The sequence below is a fragment of the Erinaceus europaeus genome, chromosome 1 (assembly GCF_950295315.1).
Source record: "Erinaceus europaeus chromosome 1, mEriEur2.1, whole genome shotgun sequence".
NCBI lineage: Eukaryota > Metazoa > Chordata > Mammalia > Eulipotyphla > Erinaceidae > Erinaceus > Erinaceus europaeus.
The window spans coordinates 131,725,117-131,742,891 of NC_080162.1; the positions used below are offsets into that span (position 1 = coordinate 131,725,117).

Below are 17,775 nucleotides of genomic sequence, written 5' to 3' on the forward strand. Positions count from 1 at the left end.
AGAATAAAGCAAAAAACAAAACAAACAAACAAAACCTCTGGCAGTCTTTCCCTGTCTCAATAAGGCTCTGCTTGGTGGAATATTTGTAGCTGGGATTGGCCACTTAGAAAGAATAAAGGCCAGGGGTTTCAGAAAGGAATAGAATTAGAATGAATGACACCCCCTGGTGGGACAGGAATCTTGGTAAAGAAAGAAGCTCAGCAGGGGATCCTGCTAGTAGCAGATCTCTGGCATGCAGGGACTGGTTATGGGGGAGAGGGGGTCTGGGGTGCGCTTCGGGAATAGCAATTAAAAATTTTTTTTCCTTTCTTTTTCCTCTATTTTCTAACCCAAATTGAGTTATAGTCACCTCCTTGGTGTCACCGCTAGGACCCCTTATTGACTGTCCTGCTAAAGGCAAAAAAAAACTACAGTTTCCAGTAGATGTTGTTGGAGCTCAAGCCACTCGCAGCTTCTCATTCCGCCATCTTCCAAATAAATAAATAAATAAATAAATAAATAAATAAATAAATTAAATAGCTAATAAATGAGAAAAATAGCAAATCTATAGAGTACCTTTCAAATATCTGAATATATATCCTGATATATGCCAAAAAGCAAGCATTAAGACAACCAGTAAAAACAACAGAAATAACACATTTTTTGTTATTAGAAGGTTAGTGGTTTACAATATGGTTGTGACATATGGACAACTCAATATCCCATGACCCTTTTCACTCCCTCCTAAGCCCTCGCTTCTCAGAGTCTTTTGTTCTGGTGCCATAAGCCCTGCCTTCCCCAAAGTTGGCTTTGTGTTTTCCCTTTCAAGTTTGTTCCTTAAATTTCACTTATAAGTGAGAGCATTTGATATTTGTTTTTCTGGTTTTTGATTTTTCTCTCTTCAAGTCAATTAGTAAAAACAAAATAATATTTTATCTTTGACTCACTCATAACTGTTTTTTTTTTTTTAATTGAGGAGAAATTCACTTTGAAGAGTAAAGGTTTACAAGGTGGGATTTGTTAAACTTTAAAATTTATTTATTTATTTATTTATTTATTTATCTATTATTGGATAGAAATGAGAAATTGAGAGGAGAGGGGGAATAGTGAGTGAGAGAAATAGAGAGATACCTGCAGCCCTGCTTCACCACTTTTGAAACTTTCCTTCTGCAGGTGGTGACCAGGGATTTGAGCCTGCATCTTTGACCACTGTAATGTGTGAGCTTAACCAGGTACATCATAGCCTGGCCCCGATTTAGTAAGCTTTTATTGAAAGTGCTCTATACCAGAGATATATATCCAAACAAAATAAATTTCTTAATTCTTCCAAATTTAAGGTCATATAGTTCCTAGATTTTAGGATTAAGTAGGAAGTAGGGTGAACTTTTAAGAAGATACAGTGGAATAGTAATGTACAAATCAATTTAATATCATATAAATAATAGGAAGGCAAAAAATACCAAAATATATCAAGTATGTTGTACGTGTTTGTTTCACAATATAGGGTGAAGATTTGAGATTTTTTTCAATGTAAATGGAAAAATTGAAACAAGCAACATACAGGAAGGAGAGGACATTTACTTTTTCTTTGGACAATGTCTTTAAAATAGCACTTGATAAAATGTTGACTTGACCATTTGACAGTCTGAGTTTTCACTAAGAGGAAGCATCAAGAAGTGAAGCTAATGGGAGTCAGGCAGTAAGTAGCACAGTGGGTTAAGCGCACTGTGGCGCCAAGCTCAAGGACCTGCATAAGGATCCAGGTTGGAGTCCCTGGCTCCCTACCTGTGTGTGGGGGGGTCAGTTCACAGGCGGTAAAGCAGATCTGCAGGTGTCTTTCTCTCCCCCTCTCTGTCTTCCCCTCCTCTCTCCACTTCTCTCTGTCCTATCCAACATCAGCAACAACAATAACAACAATAATAATAACCACAACATGATAAGAAAAAACAAGGGCAACAAAATGGGGGAAAAATGGTCTCCAGGAGCAGTGGATTCATGGTACAGGCACCGAGCTCTGGCAGTAACCCTGGAGGCAAAATAAATAAATAAAATACGATAAAAAATAAAAAAAAGAAGGGAAGCTAACAATGGACTTCTCATTAACAAGAAAGAACTGGCTGATTAGTTCAAAGTAAGAAGACTTTCATAAAAGCTATCCAATTCATTTCAAGTTGACACTAGGCAAGTTGAATAATGTTTCTAGTCTAAAGGAGACCAAATATCAAAAATAATTTCACTAATATTAATATGATGTCATAAGCCAGAGCTTCTAAGTCTTATGTTTTGAATAAAAATTGTAATTATCAAAGAAAAGAATTAGAGAAATCTCGTAAAATGAATGAAAAATAAAAAATTATTTTATATTCAAAATGTATATAATTTTAATGAGTTTTATTATTATTTTTTATGAGACACTATACTAAAGTCAGGGCCTTGTATATGTACAATATCACTGAAGGCTTCATCTGCCACAACTTTTTTTTTTAATATTTATTTTATTTATTTATTCCCTTTTGTTGCCCTTGTTGTTTTATTATTGTAGTTATTATTGTTGTTGTCGTTTTTGGATAGGACAGAGAGAAATAAAGAGAGGAGGGGAAGACAGAGAGGAGGAGAGAAAGACAGACACCTGCAGACCTGCTTCACCGCCTGAGAAGCGACTCCCCTGCAGGTGGGGAGCCGGGGTTCAAACCGGGATCCTTATGCCGGTCCTTGTACTTTGCGCCACCTGCGCTTAACCTGCTGCGCTACAGCCCGACTCCCCCTGCCACAACTTTTTTTTTTCAATTTTAGAATAGTATTTATTTTATGAGTTTCAATTCTCTATATAACACATATTAGAAAAACTATCAATAGTTGTTATTTATGTTACTTCACTAAACCTAATCATTTCCAGTTCTATTCATTTTGTCCCCAAAACACAGTATTATTATTTTTAATTCCATCCTCACATCGCATAGCTTCTTTCTTCAGTCATCCCTTGATGCTCAGCCCCATTTGTTTTAATTCCATATTCTTAAGTAAAAAGAGATAGACAAATATAGGTATCACAATATGGGGGCCAGGCCGTGATGCACCGGGTAAAGTGCACGTGTAATAGGAAGCACAAGGAGTCACACAAGTTTCCCGTTTCAAGCCAGGTCTCCCCACTTACAGGGAGGTGACTTCACAGTCGATGAAGCAGGTTTCTCTCCCTCTTTGTCTTCTCTCCACTTCCCTCTCAGTTTATCTCTATCCTATCAAGAAAAAACAAAAGAAAGAAAAAAAGAGAAAAGAAAAGAAGAGAAAAGAAAAGAAAAAGAAAGAAGTAAAAGTAAAGGTACCAATGTATTATTTAGCTGTCCATGGTACTTCCATGTGGTACAATGGATAAGCCCAGGGGTCCAGCACAGAACTGGAAAGTTTGTGGGATAGACCAACCCTACAGCATAAAACTATTATCATATGAAAGCTGATCAGGGATGAGGCCTACTACAGAATCCCACAGCTTGTTCTTCAGGGTCACTCATACTTTGTTAGTAATGTTGTTATTTCCTTGGATGTCCAATTTTCCTTCTCAGGCTCCTGGGATGGAACTCTGTGCTTCTTGATTCTCACAACTCAAGGATACCACACATGCTGGTTTTTTATTTTTCTCTTTTAATTTATTTTCCCTTTTGTTGCCCTTGTTGTTTTTTATTGTTGTTGTTATTGATGTCGTTGTTAGATAGGACAGAGAGAAATGGAGAGAGGAGGGGAAGACAGACAGGGGGAGAGAAAGATAGACACCTACAGAACCTCTTCACAGCTTGGGAAGCGACTCCCCTACAGGTGAGGAGGCAGGTGCTTGAACCGAGATCCTTATCTGGTCCTGACCTTTGCGCCACATGCTCTTAACCTGCTGCTCTACCACCCAACTCCCCCACATGCTGGTTTTTGAGCTATACCAAAGATGTGCTGAACATGGGCTTCTCCTCTGACACCATCTCTGGCCCCAGAGATAAAACAATCAAGCTGTGAAATACACTGGGCATATGCAAATGCACTGTACGGGATGAAAGCCACTCTAAGTGGGTGTCTTGTGTGTGCTTCTCACACAAGAGCAGTAAACCCATCATTTCCTGTGGCTGGGACAAGTTGATCCTGGAATGGAACATGGCAAACTACAAACTGAAGTCTAACCACATTGACCACACAGGCTATCTGAACACAGTGATGGTCTTTTCAGATGGAGCTATGTGTGCCTCTGGAAGCAATGATGGTCAAGTCAAGTTGTGGGACCTCAATGAAGGGAAATAGCTTTACACACTTGATGGTAGAGACATCATCACTGTCCTGTGCTTCAGATCCAACCACTACAGGCTCTGTGCTGCCACCAGCCCCAGCAACAAGATCTGGTATTTGGAGGGCAAGTTCATTGTAGACAAACTGCAGCAAGAAGTAATCAATACCAGCAAAAGGCAAAGCCACCACAGTGCACCACTGTGGCCTGCTCTGCTGTGGCCAGCCTTGGTTGGTTTGATGGCTACACTGACAACCTGGTGTGGGTGTGGATGGTGACCATCGGCATACACTAGGAATACATAGTAAAAGTCTACAAATAAAAACTCTATCTCCTCTCCTCTATCCTCTCAATTTCCCTCTGTTCTATTCAATAAAGTGGGAAAAAATGGCCACCAGGAACAGTGGATTCATAGTGGAGGCACTGAGCCCCAACTATAACCCTGGAGGCAAAAAAACAAACAAATAAACAACAACAAAACTGGTTTTCTGAATGAAAAAATAAGAACAAACAGGGCTTCGGGCATGATTAGTTCTGTGTTCCATCTCCTGAGCTATGTCTCACCACCCCAGCCCCTGAAAATTATTTGTTTGTTTGTTTATTGAGTTAAATTCACAACAAGATAAGTCTGATTTAAAGTGGAGTAATAAGATTACTGTGGCAGTGCCTGTCAAGGAACATACATTTGTATTGAAATGGATATTTAAAAATTCTATCAAAAGTTAAAATGTAGAATAAAACTGCTGTATTAAATTATGAATGAGTTACTATTATTTCAGATTAACTTTGCAGGATTACTAGGTACCATTAAAGAAATGTGATAAAAGAAAATTGTTACATATGGAGAGAATGTGTAGTATAACATTTCAGAAAACAATGCATAGCTTCATTAGATCAAAAAAGGCTGATGCAGAGGCATGTTAGGAAGTGTAATTAGAAAACCGTATTTTACACTCATCACTGGAAAATTTGTATAGGTTGCTAAGAGATCAGCACGTTTTTCTTATAAGCTTTGGAAATATTACTTTTATCCTTTGCCAACAACAGGATAGTTGAGATTGAAAGCACAAAAAAAAACTACTAGTAAGCTTAAAATAAGGTACTAAAAGTGCTTTTTTTAAAAAAAAAAAAAAAAAACAAAGAGACAGGAAGAGAGTTGGGGAGGTAGAGCAGCTGGTTAATCCAGTTGGCACAAAGTGTGAAGACCAGCGAAAGGATCCCACTTATAACCCCGGGATCCCCACCTGTAGGGAAGTCCCTCCACAGGTGATGAAGCAGGCCTGCAAGTGTCTTTCTCTCCCCTTCTCTGTCTTCCCCTCCTCTCTCCATTTCTGTCTGTCCTATCCAATAATAACTACAACAAGGGCAACAAAAAGGGAATAAATAAATAAATAAATAAATAAATAAATAAATAAATATTTTTAAAAAGAGACAAGAAAACTCTTCGGGAATAAGTGTGTAAATATTGATATTTATGACAATATTATTTACGACAACAAATTTTTGAGGTCCCTCCTCTCTAAATATGAGCGATGAAAAAACTTATTTATAAATACAGATCAATAAATATTGTTTTACAGTTAAAGAAGTAATACCATATGTGTAAGCAATATATGTTTCTCTTTTGTAGATGGAAAGCAGGACAACTGCTAACAAAAAATGTTTAGAATAATATGACGTAAAACTTCAATATCCTGGTTTCATTTTATTATTATTGTTTTTATTTATTTCATTAATTTTATTAGTGATTTAATATTTATTTACAAAATTGCATGTCAACAGGGGTATAATTCCATATCATAACCACCACCAGAGTTCTGAATACCAGTCCCTCCACTGCAAGCCACAGTAGTTCTCCTAAGGTTGCAGATATGGGTTATTATTTATACAACTATCTGTCTACATTTGTACATAATTACCACTTTTTTCTTCTGGAGTACCGTCCTGTTCTCTCTTCTCTTTCAAGCTACACATAACCCTATTACTACATCCAAATGTCCCTTCCTTTGTCCTCCTCTCTCTCTGGGTCCTGATGGAGCTGGAGTTCAGAGCCTTCTTACCCTCTTCCTCCTATCACTTCTCTCCCACTGGGAGTATAGATTAAAATCGTTTATGAGGTTCAGAAGGTAGGAGTTCTGGCTTCTGTAATTGCTTCTTGTTGGACATGGGTGTTGGCTGGTTGATTCATCCCCCAACATGTTTCTATCTTTCTCTAGTGGGGTAGAGCTCTGGAGAGGTGAGGTTCCAGGACACATTGGTGAGGTCCTCTGTCCAGTCAATATCCTGGTTTCATATGATTTAATTTTCTCTAGCCACTGAGAGATATTTCCTATTGATAGAAATTTAATTCTCTCTGTATCACTTATATATGCTAGCATTTAAATGGGGACATGGGAGTTAAATTATAAAATATAATTCTAGATATTTGTAACTCTCACTCTTCTTTAAAGTGATATTTAAACATATATATATATATATATGTGTGTGTGTGTGTGTGTGTGTGTGTGTGTGTGTGTGTGTGTGTGTATGTATTGATTAAATGATGCTGTTCTAGATGCCAGAAGAATGTGAGGAGAGCTGACAAAAATCTATCCCTCCTGTAAAACTGTCTCTTTATAAAGGATGGAGGAAAACGTATAGTTACAATTTTTGTTCTTTATCAGAACATTAGGTAGAAAATTAAATACAAGGATAAAATATAATAGATTGGGATTTGAGATTCTAAAATTAGTGAACTGTAGGAGACAGGTCATACTAACCTAAAGAGAGAAATGGTAGAAAACTTCTTAAAACAGCGTTTTGAGGAAAACCTCTGTGGCATATGCTGTGCAGCTGTGTGACTTCCGTGATGTTGTGTCATGATGAAACAGCTTTCTGAAGAATTTCTTAGTATTCTACATGCTGTAAAGGTCACCACGAGCTACTCCTGACTTTCTCCCAAACTAGATTAGAGGAAAGGACTGTCTCAAACCAATAAGATAAATGATTACATCCTGGGCGAAGGGTCCAAATTCATGGAGAAGTTTAAAATTTACTGTATAAATATGCCTCAATAAATGTGTTCAGCGTTCCATTCCAGGCTGTTTCCCAGACATTTCCAAAGTTCCTTGTCTCTGAGTGTTTTCATTTATCTCCCCTCATTCGAACCCTTACAGGACTTAGACTCCTGTAGTGAACATGGAGAACTTTCCTGAGAAAGTAGTATTTGACAATTACTCTAATATGAGTAGTCAAGAGAACCACACTGATTTTAGGAATGAACTTTTCTGGTTAAATGAATCATCATTGGCCATTTCCCTAAGTTTTATGTGAGTTTAAGGAGTAAAGAGAGATAATGTGGTTGGAGTAAAATATAAAAAAGGACTTTTGCAGAAAATTAATTGAAAAAAAAGTGTTATAGAGGAATAGGTTCAGATAAGAACTTTAGGCATTTGTGAAAACTACTACTTTCTTCTGAGTAAAACGTACAGTTCTTCTAAGGTATGAGTGGTTCACATGATTAAACTGACACAGAATGAGAATAAACTTATAGGAAAAAGATGACTGGGCAGGGGTAGATTGCATAATGGTTATGCATAGAGACTCTCATACTTGAGGCTCCAAAGTCCCAGGTTCAATCACCTGTACCACCATAATCCAGAGCTGAGCAGTGCTCTGGTAAAAAAAAAAATAAAAAATAAAAAAACAGAATGGAATATCATAGTAATTCTTTTTTTATTATTTTTTTTTCCTTTTTGTTGCCCTTGTTTTATTGTTGGGTGGTTACTATTATTTTTGTTATTGATGTCATTGTTGTTGGATAGGACAAAGAGAAATGGAGAGAGAACAGGAAGACAGAGGGGGGAGAGAAAGATAGACACCTGCAGACTTGCTTTACCGCTTGTGAAGTGACCTCTCTGTGGGTGGGGACCCAGGGCCTCCAACTAGGATCCTTATGCTGGTCTTTGAACTTCGGGCCATATACGCCTAACCCGCTGTGCTACCGCATGGCTCCTCATCATAGTAATTCTTTCAGTGAAGGAAGCTGCCATGTTGTACTAGGTTAGGAGATGTGAAATTACTATAAATATCTGCCATTTTCTTAGAAACAGTAACAGATATGGGATTATTTGAGAACACTCTGCCTTAACTTCATCTTACAATGGTGCCAAGATCAAATACTTTCATGGTTCTATTATTCAATGGTGTACAACAAGTGATATGAATATGAACATGAAAAGTGGTGTCGGTCACATAGAATACCTCAAAAACATCATTTGACCAACTACATACAAGAGAGAATTTGCTGGAAAGATGTGCACTGTTATAACTCCATTTCATGTACCTGGCCAAATCCTTTGTTGGTAACTTCAGACTATACCAATTAAAAATTGAGTGTGCACTTACTTTTTCCATCTCCACTAAATTGATAATCAGAATTATGAGGAAATAATCAGAAAAACAAAATATTTCCCTATGTTTATTCTCAGTAAGTAAGTCTGGCTTAATTATTATTAGCTCAATTATCTTGTCTTGAAGATAATGTGTTTATTAAGAAAAGAAATATTTCTGTCACTAGGTGAGCAATAATGAGGATACTTGAGGTTCAAAAAACAAGTTTGAAATTTATTCTCCATTCTTTATCTTGTAAATTGTGACAATCAGCGTGAGGCCTTTTAGAAAATTCCAGTAAGATGTTTCAATTGTTTAATTAATGTTGAGTGATTTTTTTAAATTATCAAATATTAAAATTAATTTATAGGTTTATCTTGTTTCAAATAGCTATATATTATTATTTTCATTAATGCTATTATTATTTTACCATCAGCCATTTTGTGGTATAGAATATCATAATCACTTTCTGCTCATCATCATCTTAAATCTAGTCCACAGGAGACTTAAAGCTTCTCTGACTCAACAACAATATACACTAGCCCCATTTTTTTCCCCTCTTTTTTGTCCTAACTGCTTTGCACTAATCCCTGGACATTCTTACTACATTTGCCTTTTATTTTTCAGTTATTTCCGGGAATGCACTCTTGCAGGCTAAGTTTTCAGAAAAAGTTAAGGGAGGGAGGGAGAGAGACAGAGAGACAAAGAGAGAGAGAGAGAGAGAGAGAGAGAGAGAATGAGAGAAAGAATGAGAGAAAAATTGCAGCATGCATTGCACCAAAGTAAATGATTCTGAGGTTGTGGGGAGTGTTAAAATCCTGAAACATGATGGCAGAGGAAGACCTAGGTTGGAGGTTAGAATGTTTAGTGAAAAACTGAGAAATATTACATAGGTACCAATTACTGTATTTTACTGTTGACTGTAAACCATTAATCCCCCAATAATGGGGGGGGGGGAGAAAAGTCACAGCACGCAAGCTCCATTTACCGTGGGCTCCAACCCAGGTTTTGCATATGTCAAAATAGTACACTAAGTAAGCTGTTTCGTTGGCTCTCTTTCTACATTTTTTTTTCTTTCTTTCTTAGCAGGGTTATCTCTGGGATTCAGACTATATATGACTCCACTGTTCCTAGTGACCATTATCTAGAGGTTAAGGCAGAAAGAGGCAGAGAGGAAGAGGGAGAGAGAGAGAGAGAGAGAGAGAGAGAGAGAGAGAGAGAGAGATCTGTAGGCTACACTGCTCATGAAGGTGTGGACTGAGGGCTTGAACCCAGGTTCTCACCCATGGTAACATGTGTACCCTATGGGACATGCCACTTCCGGACCCTCTTTATATATTTCTATTAGGCTTTGTTTATATTGTCAGTAGAAGTGTTTGTATTACGGGAGTCGGGCTGTAGTGCAGCGGGCTAAGCGCAGGTGGCGCAAAGCACAAGGACTGGCATAAGGATCCCGGTTCGAACCCCGGCTCCCCACCTGCAGGGGAGTCGCTTCACAGGCGGTGAAGCAGGTCTGCAGGTGTCTATCCTTCTCTCCCCCTCTCTGTCTTCCCCTCCTCTCTCCATTTCTCTCTGTCCTATCCAACAACGACAACAACAATAATAACTACAACAATAAAACAACAAGGGCAACAAAAGGGAATAAATAAATAAAATAAATATTAAAAAAAGAATTAAAAAAAGAAGTGTTTGTATTACCTAAATATTGTTTTGTTGAATCACTTTTTCTAGAAGCTTTAATGATATACTTTTATTTTTGATGATTTTTTAAAAATTCATTAGTGACAGAGAAATAGAGGAAAAGGAGAGAGAGAGAGAGAAAGAGAGAGAGAACGAGAGTACTACTAGGGCACATGTGATGTTGGGGACTAAACTCAATGCATCATGCATGACAGTCTAAAAATTTATTCACTGTGCCCTCTCCTATACCACAAAAAGTTTACCATTTATATTAGATGGACAATCCATCTAAATAACTTCATTAACTTTTAATTAACTTTTGTGTGTCTGTTGTAGAATTGAGATCCATATTTTCCTTATTAATGTTTAATTAACCTATCACCATTTGTTGAAAAGATTAAACTAGAATACTACCTTTGTCATAAATCAAAATCATTCCTTTAAATTGTCCTATGTCTGTCCTTTCACCAATACCACACTATTTTAATTAATGTACTCTCATATTAAATTTTGATATCTGAAATGGCTTCCCTTTGTTTATTGTGGGTAGAGTTGGTTTATTTTTGCTCCTACCAGGTAGCTTTGCAGAACACTATTAACATAATTTTGTCCAAATTGAACAAGGAATGAAATAATTCATAACTAATATTTAATCTCAATGTCTAAAGCTTTTATAAATACTCTCATAGGTTAGGAGGGCCTGGAATTAAATTTTGAGTTCTTGGTAACCGCAGTTTGTGTAAACTATATCCCAACTTCCTGGTATATTTTTCACTTTCTTGTAATCATAAGCTCTAAGGATAAAAGCAATACAAATGCTTGAAACACTTCTGATTATGAGATAAGTGGGTGCATATTCATGTTGATTCTGGTTAGAAGGTTGTTGGAGTTATCTAGGTATACTAAAGTGGAATGAGTGATGGTAGCAATGGAGATACTGATAACGTGTTGATAGAATTGGCAGTTGTTATGTATTTATTTATTGCCAGAAGGGTTATCATTGGGGCTCAGTGCCAGCACTAAGAATCCACTCCTCCCAAGGGCCATTTTTTTTCCATTTTGTTGGATAAAACTGACAGAAATTGAGAAAGGGGTGGGGAGATAGGGAGGGAGAAAGATAGATACCTGCAAACTGGTTTCACCATTTGTACTGGCAATTTACCAAGAGACTAGAGAACAGGAGAGGATTAATAGCTTCTAAGTCCTAAGGCTAAACAGTCAGTCAGTATTGGGTAGCTAGTGGGAGAAACATTGATGAGGTTGAGATTGGCCACCAGGAGCTCAGTTTTACACATTTCAAGTTTGAGGGTTTCATGAAATTCCCAATAAGAAGTGCTGAATAGACAGTTGTATCCAATAATTTATATTTTTAGGAAATGAATTAGGCTAAAAATTTGAATTTGAGAGTGGTCATATTAGTAATCATATAATTATATTGTTAAACTGTTGGACATTAAGCCAGCCCCCTGCTCCCCCCCTGCACCACTGCTGATACTATGGCCTATTTACATAATCATTATTTTGCCTGAAAGATTCCCCACCCATTCTTTTGATATATCTTCTTTCTAACTTGAGCCCTGCCCTGCCTGCAGGGTACATTAATCCCATCAGTTAAAACCCTAGCAACCATTGCTATGGAAACTTTCTACTATCGGGCTCTTTCTTTTCTCCACCCTCTTTCCCAGCCATCTCCGTTCCACTTGCCACTTCCAGTTTTACCCTATAAAGCCCACTTCTCTTCCTGATTTTGCTCTCCTCTCTTATCTCTCCCACGTCCCAACCTGGAGAAGGGCTAGCTTGCAGAGCGGGAGGTGGTGACCATTGCAGTTTGATACCATGTGGCTTAACTCGATGTGCTCACGCCCAACTCTGGAGCATCTAAATGAATAAAAAATTGTTTTACCACACTGCCATGAGTTCCTGGTCTCTCTCCTATGATGCAAGCCTGGCAGTTAAACAAGTGAGAGTGACTAATAAGGAAGAAAATGTCCAAAGCATGAATCCTGAGAATTCCTCTTTGCGAAAGAGGATAGTGAAAAAAATTTAGAGATTTATTATTTATTTATTATTTTTAAAAATAATTCTTATTTATAAAATAAAATATCAACAAGATATTTTTAAAATATCCATATAATTTCCACCATCCCCTCTCTTGAAAGCTTTCCTAGTCTTAGTCTTTATCCCTCTGTGATTATGGACTCAGGATCATTAGGGGTGGAGAAGGTGGAAGGTCTGGCTTCTGTAATTGCTTCTCTACTGAACATGGATGTTGGCAGGTAGATCCATACTCCAGGCCTATTTCTGTCTTGCCCTAGTGGGGGAGGGTTCTGGAGCAATGGGGTTCCAAGACACAATGGTGAAGTTGTCTGCCCTGGGAAGTCAGGTTGGCATCATGTTAGCATCTGCATTTTGGTGGCTGAAAAAGCATTAAGACATAAAGAAGAACAAATTATTTATTGATCAGGAACCCATATAAGAATATAGCTAATGAGATTGGAGTCTCCCATAAATCAAGAGGGAAGGAGGAGATAGAAAGGGAGAGAGACAGAGACACTTGCAGCACTGCTTTACTGCCTGTGAAGCTTCCCCTCCTGATGTGGACCACATCAGCACAGCTCAACCACAGTCCTTGCACATTGTAACATTGTGCACTCAACCAGGTGCACCACTACCTGGCTTCTAGACAAGGAGATATACAGTGAATAAACCTTGTAGGGAAATCAGATGTGTATGCTACCTTGACTAAAAAAGAAGGAGGAGGAGGAGGACATGGAAAAGGAGGATGAGGAGATAGAAAAGGAGGAAGAGGAGGAGGAGACAGAGAAGGAGGACACAGAAGAAGAAGAGAAGGAGGAGGAGGAAGAGATGGAGAAATAGTATTTTAAAGAGCAATTGATGAGCCTTTTTATATGTCAGATGAATGGGAGAATTAGAAAGATGAGTATAGATAATAACTTCTGAGTTATTTTTGTCCTTTGTTTATATGCCATCTTCCTGTGGAGTGACAATAGAAAGGTTCAGTATATTTTTAAATTGTCCTCCAACTCTCTTTGAGAAAGTAAATAATGATTAATTAAACTTTATATAAAAAAGGACAAAAACTATGTAACTCAGAAGATAATTTGATGTTCCAGTAAGTGATTTTTCCTTATTTCTTTGTCTTAGGTTCAAAAATGTGTCATTGGAGAGGAACTAGAAAGGTCAAAATTTGCACATGTTGTAGCTCCTACATGATACAGACTGAAAAGGTTTTAAATCATTCACTGTGAATGTACTCAAGAATTTCTGGAAATTGTCCAAAAATATTATTTTAGTAACTGATATATAGCTATGGCTGAAATCCAAGCCACTGGTGTCTTACATGCTAGGAAATGTTGTAAGCCAATTCTGCTGTAATATAAGCCCTGTGCTGTTATATCTTGAGATAAATTACCTTTACATGCATTTAATGTGATAATAATTCATATAATAGTTGATGCTTTCAAACCCTCATGGTTAGATATTGTGCTAAAAAAGAAAGATAAGTGCTTTATAAAATATTGAGGTGGTGGAAATATCCTCTGTTAGTCTTGTGGTTGGTTTCAATATATAGAAATTATTTCATAATTTTCCCAATTAAAACATTAAGGATGGAGACAGAAATATATGACTGTATTTTATATCATATATGTGTGGAAAATACATATATGCTATCCTTGTAAATTTGATAACATTTGAAATCCTTGTAAATTTGATAACATTCCTTAATATTATCACCTAAAAACTACAAAAAATAAATAATCAATATAAAATTACAATTGATTTTGGAAATTACAGGAAAACAAGAAAACACTACAGGATGTAATTATTCCATTACCCTATTTTTAAATGTTACGTAGTTTTTGCTGTTGCCTGGAATGTCACCACTCTAGGTCTACTTCTTCAGAAGTTGAGAGAAAGAAAGAGCTGGGGTGGGAGGGAAATATCCCAGCACTGAAGTTTCCCTCAGTATAGTAGAGGACAGAATTAAATATGGCTGATACACATTGCAGGCCAGGCTCCTTGCCAGAGGAACTAGTATGAGGACTCTTTCACTATGCAGCTGTAAGCAGTGCAATTGTTGTATCATGCCAATATGAAAATGGCTTTGTGTTGTCATTTGAACATTATTCTATGAGTTACCAAAGTTATTGTGTTACTATTGGGAATAGAAGATCTAACAAAGCAAGCTTATTAGGCAAACATTTATTGATATTTATTTTTAAAGCATTGTTCATTTCTTTATTATAAGGAAGAAAGAAAGAAAGAAAGAAAGAAAAAAAGAAAGAAAGAAAGAGCTAAAGTGTCATTTGTGACTATGCACAACTGGAATCATAATGCAGGACCTCATCCATGTAAGTCCTGCACTCTACCTGCTGACACAAGAACTCCATTGTTATTACTATAATTTACTCAAAGATATTGTCTACATGCTGAAACTGCCACATCAAAGTTCTCTTCAGGGATACTTATGGTGAGCAGAGGCATACTGAAGAATAGGAAACTTTAGGTCATTTTATCAAGGTAACACCTCTAAAATCTGATACCACTCTCATATTGTTAAATAAAGTAAAATAAAATGATATTAGCCCATAATTTTGCTGGATATAGTGGCAGATTATGATTGATTGTCCACTATTCTTTAACTATTAGGGTAAATCTGTTTAGTTCCCCAAAATTAAAAATGTTAACTGCTTTCTACAACCAGAAGTTCCAGAGATTTTTCAAAAAAATCCTTTCTCTGACCATTTATTTTTATTCTTAATTTACTAATTGCAGTACTTATTAACCACCCTTCTCCCCTCCCCTCCCCTCCCCTCCCCTCCCCTCCCCTCCCCTCTCCTCTCCTCTCCTCTCCTCTCCTCTCCTCTCCTCTCCTCTCCTCTCCTCTCCTCTCCTCTCCTCTCCTCTCTTCTCCTCTCTTCTCCTCTCCTTTTCCTCTCCCCTCCCCTCCCCTCCTCTTTTCTTCTTCTTTTCTTCTGTAAAAGCACTGCTCAGCTATGGTACTAGGGATTAAACTTGGGACCTTTGGTGCCTCAGATATGAAAGTTTTTTGGCATAAAAATTCCTTAGCCCAAGTGATAGGCTTTTACAGAGCACATGGTTTGAATATGAAAAGATTAAGTAGATGTATATTTTCCCATTTTATACATAGTTCCCCTCCTGCATCTGAATAGCACATATGCATATGAATCAAACTCCTTTCACACAAGTTATAGGCCTTGCACCATAGCTTACTACTTGCTAAAGTTTTAAGATTTTGTTATAAATATCATCATTAAAGTTGTTATCTTAATGATAGTCATTATTAAATAACTGGCACATTCCATTTACAACTTATGTCTACTAATAGGATTTATTTTCTTCTTTTCCCCTTTATAATAACAAAAGTACACTCTGGCCTATAATTTTTCTATTTGAATGGAATTCAAATAGAATTACAAATGTAAAGAATTCCCCAAATTTAAATAATTCAAATCATCCATTTTCCCCCTTGTGTCATAGAGAAATCAAAACTCAGCTCACATTTTTTCTTGAAGAGGAAAAATTCCATTTTGTAATATTCTGCTGTATTAGGATAAAGAGTTTTTCTCTGTCTCTAAAGTTATACAACCTCCTCTTTTCTGTGCAGTCTCTTTTATATTATGAGAGGGAAGTACTTAGAGACTTGTAGTCTACCAATGCTCATGGCCTTTCTCCAGTCTTCTTCCCATTGGATAAAAAAGAGCAGTACTTTTTCATCCACTTGTGGCTCTCAGAGGACCCAACTTCTCCTCCCCCTAGTAAAGAATAGCTTCCTTAGGTTATATGAAGTAATCAGTCTCATTTATCAGCTATTATCCTTTCAGAGTTTATTTCCGAACTATGCAGAAATTGTACTAAAAAAGAAAAGTAGGGAGTCAGTGATAGCGCAGATGGTTAAGTGCAGGTGGTGTCAAGAAGCACAAGGACCAGAGTAAGGATCCCAGTTGAAGGCCCAGGCACAAAACAAGGGCAAAAAAAGAAAATAAATAAGTAAATAAGTATTTTTTTAAAAAGAAAAGCAAATTAATCGTTTTCTGTTTGTTTTCTCATTCATTTAAAATCTGGTACATCACAAAAGTAAAGTCAAAAATATGTATTTACAATAACACTTTAGTTTCCATATTTAATTATATGCAGAAAAAGAGAAGTATTATATTCAAAAGAATATCAGAGCATAAATTTAGAGTTACTGTTGACTTCAGTGTGACACTTAGGAGTATGCTTGCCAAAGTAATCATTCTAACTTATGTATCAAAAGCTTATTTGTTCCTAATCTGGCTATATCTCAGTTTTCAAATCTGTAAAATGTAGGTGACTACACCACTATAGTTACTTTGTTGTCGGACTCCATTCAAAGAATGAAGTAGATGAAACAGTAGCACATATACATCTAGTGAACTGCTTAGGAAATCAAGCAACTTACATAAAGGCTAACAAATGTAATTTGATGTTTATTTAAAAATGATATTACACTGTAGGGATATAAACAAAACAAAACCTTTTCAAATGTCACCAAAAAATGAAACATTTTAATACCTTCAATAGAACAATTGAGAGGTATTATTAATTGAGCACTTATTAATTTTCTCTAACATGCATATTATGCCATTTTTTAAATTTGTGTTAATAAAAGTTTATTTTATTTACCATGTAATCTTTTCCCACATAATCAGCAGAACACTTAAGCAGCATGATGTTAACTAGAAGACAAAAAGAACAAAGCATATGGAAAAGTAAACCTCCTCACTGCTCCAGTATGGCTTTATAAATATATATTAGTGATTTAATTATGATCAACAGGATTATAACAGGGGTAATATTCCATATCATTCCCATCACCAGAGTTCCATGTCCCAACCCCTCCATTATAAGGTCCCCTATTCTTTATCCCTCTGGAAGTATGGACCAGAATTCTTTATGGGGTGCAGAAGGTGGAAGGTCTTACTTCTGTAATTGCTTATCTGCTGGACACAAACATTGACAGGTCAGGTTGATCCATACTCCCAGACAGCCTGGATTTTTTTCATATAATAAGGGAAAACCAGGTAGAAAGACAGGATAAGACCGCATAGCACTGAAAATATCTCTGGTGCTTGAGTAGCAGGGAACTCAAACACAAGTCCTGCTTGTGGCAATGTAGGAAGCATCCCAGTTAAGCTATGATACTGACTCATTTATACTCATTTTTATATTTAATCTTGTGTTTGTAATTCTGCCTTCTTTACTGTAAGGATCTCTGCCAGTACTTTGGAAGATTTAGCTTTCATTAAAATTGGGATCTACCTATATGTGAAAAAATGTAACATCCATGTTCTCTGGAGAAGCAATTACAGGAACTAGATAGACCTTCCACCTTCTGCACCCCATAATGATCCTGCTCCCAGAAGAATAAATAATAGAGAAGTTTCTACTGCAAGGGATGGGATATGGAACTCTGATGA

At 36.8% G+C, this 17,775-nt stretch overlaps 1 protein-coding gene and 1 pseudogene across 1 annotated transcript in view; both read left to right on the top strand.

The window, feature by feature from the left end:
* The window catches only part of CSMD3 (CUB and Sushi multiple domains 3), a 1,712,448-nt gene that overhangs the window by 1,206,297 nt on the left and 488,376 nt on the right, over positions 1-17,775 (top strand). The window lies entirely within an intron of this gene.
* LOC103114549 (small ribosomal subunit protein RACK1-like) lies at positions 3,382-4,535 on the top strand (annotated as a pseudogene).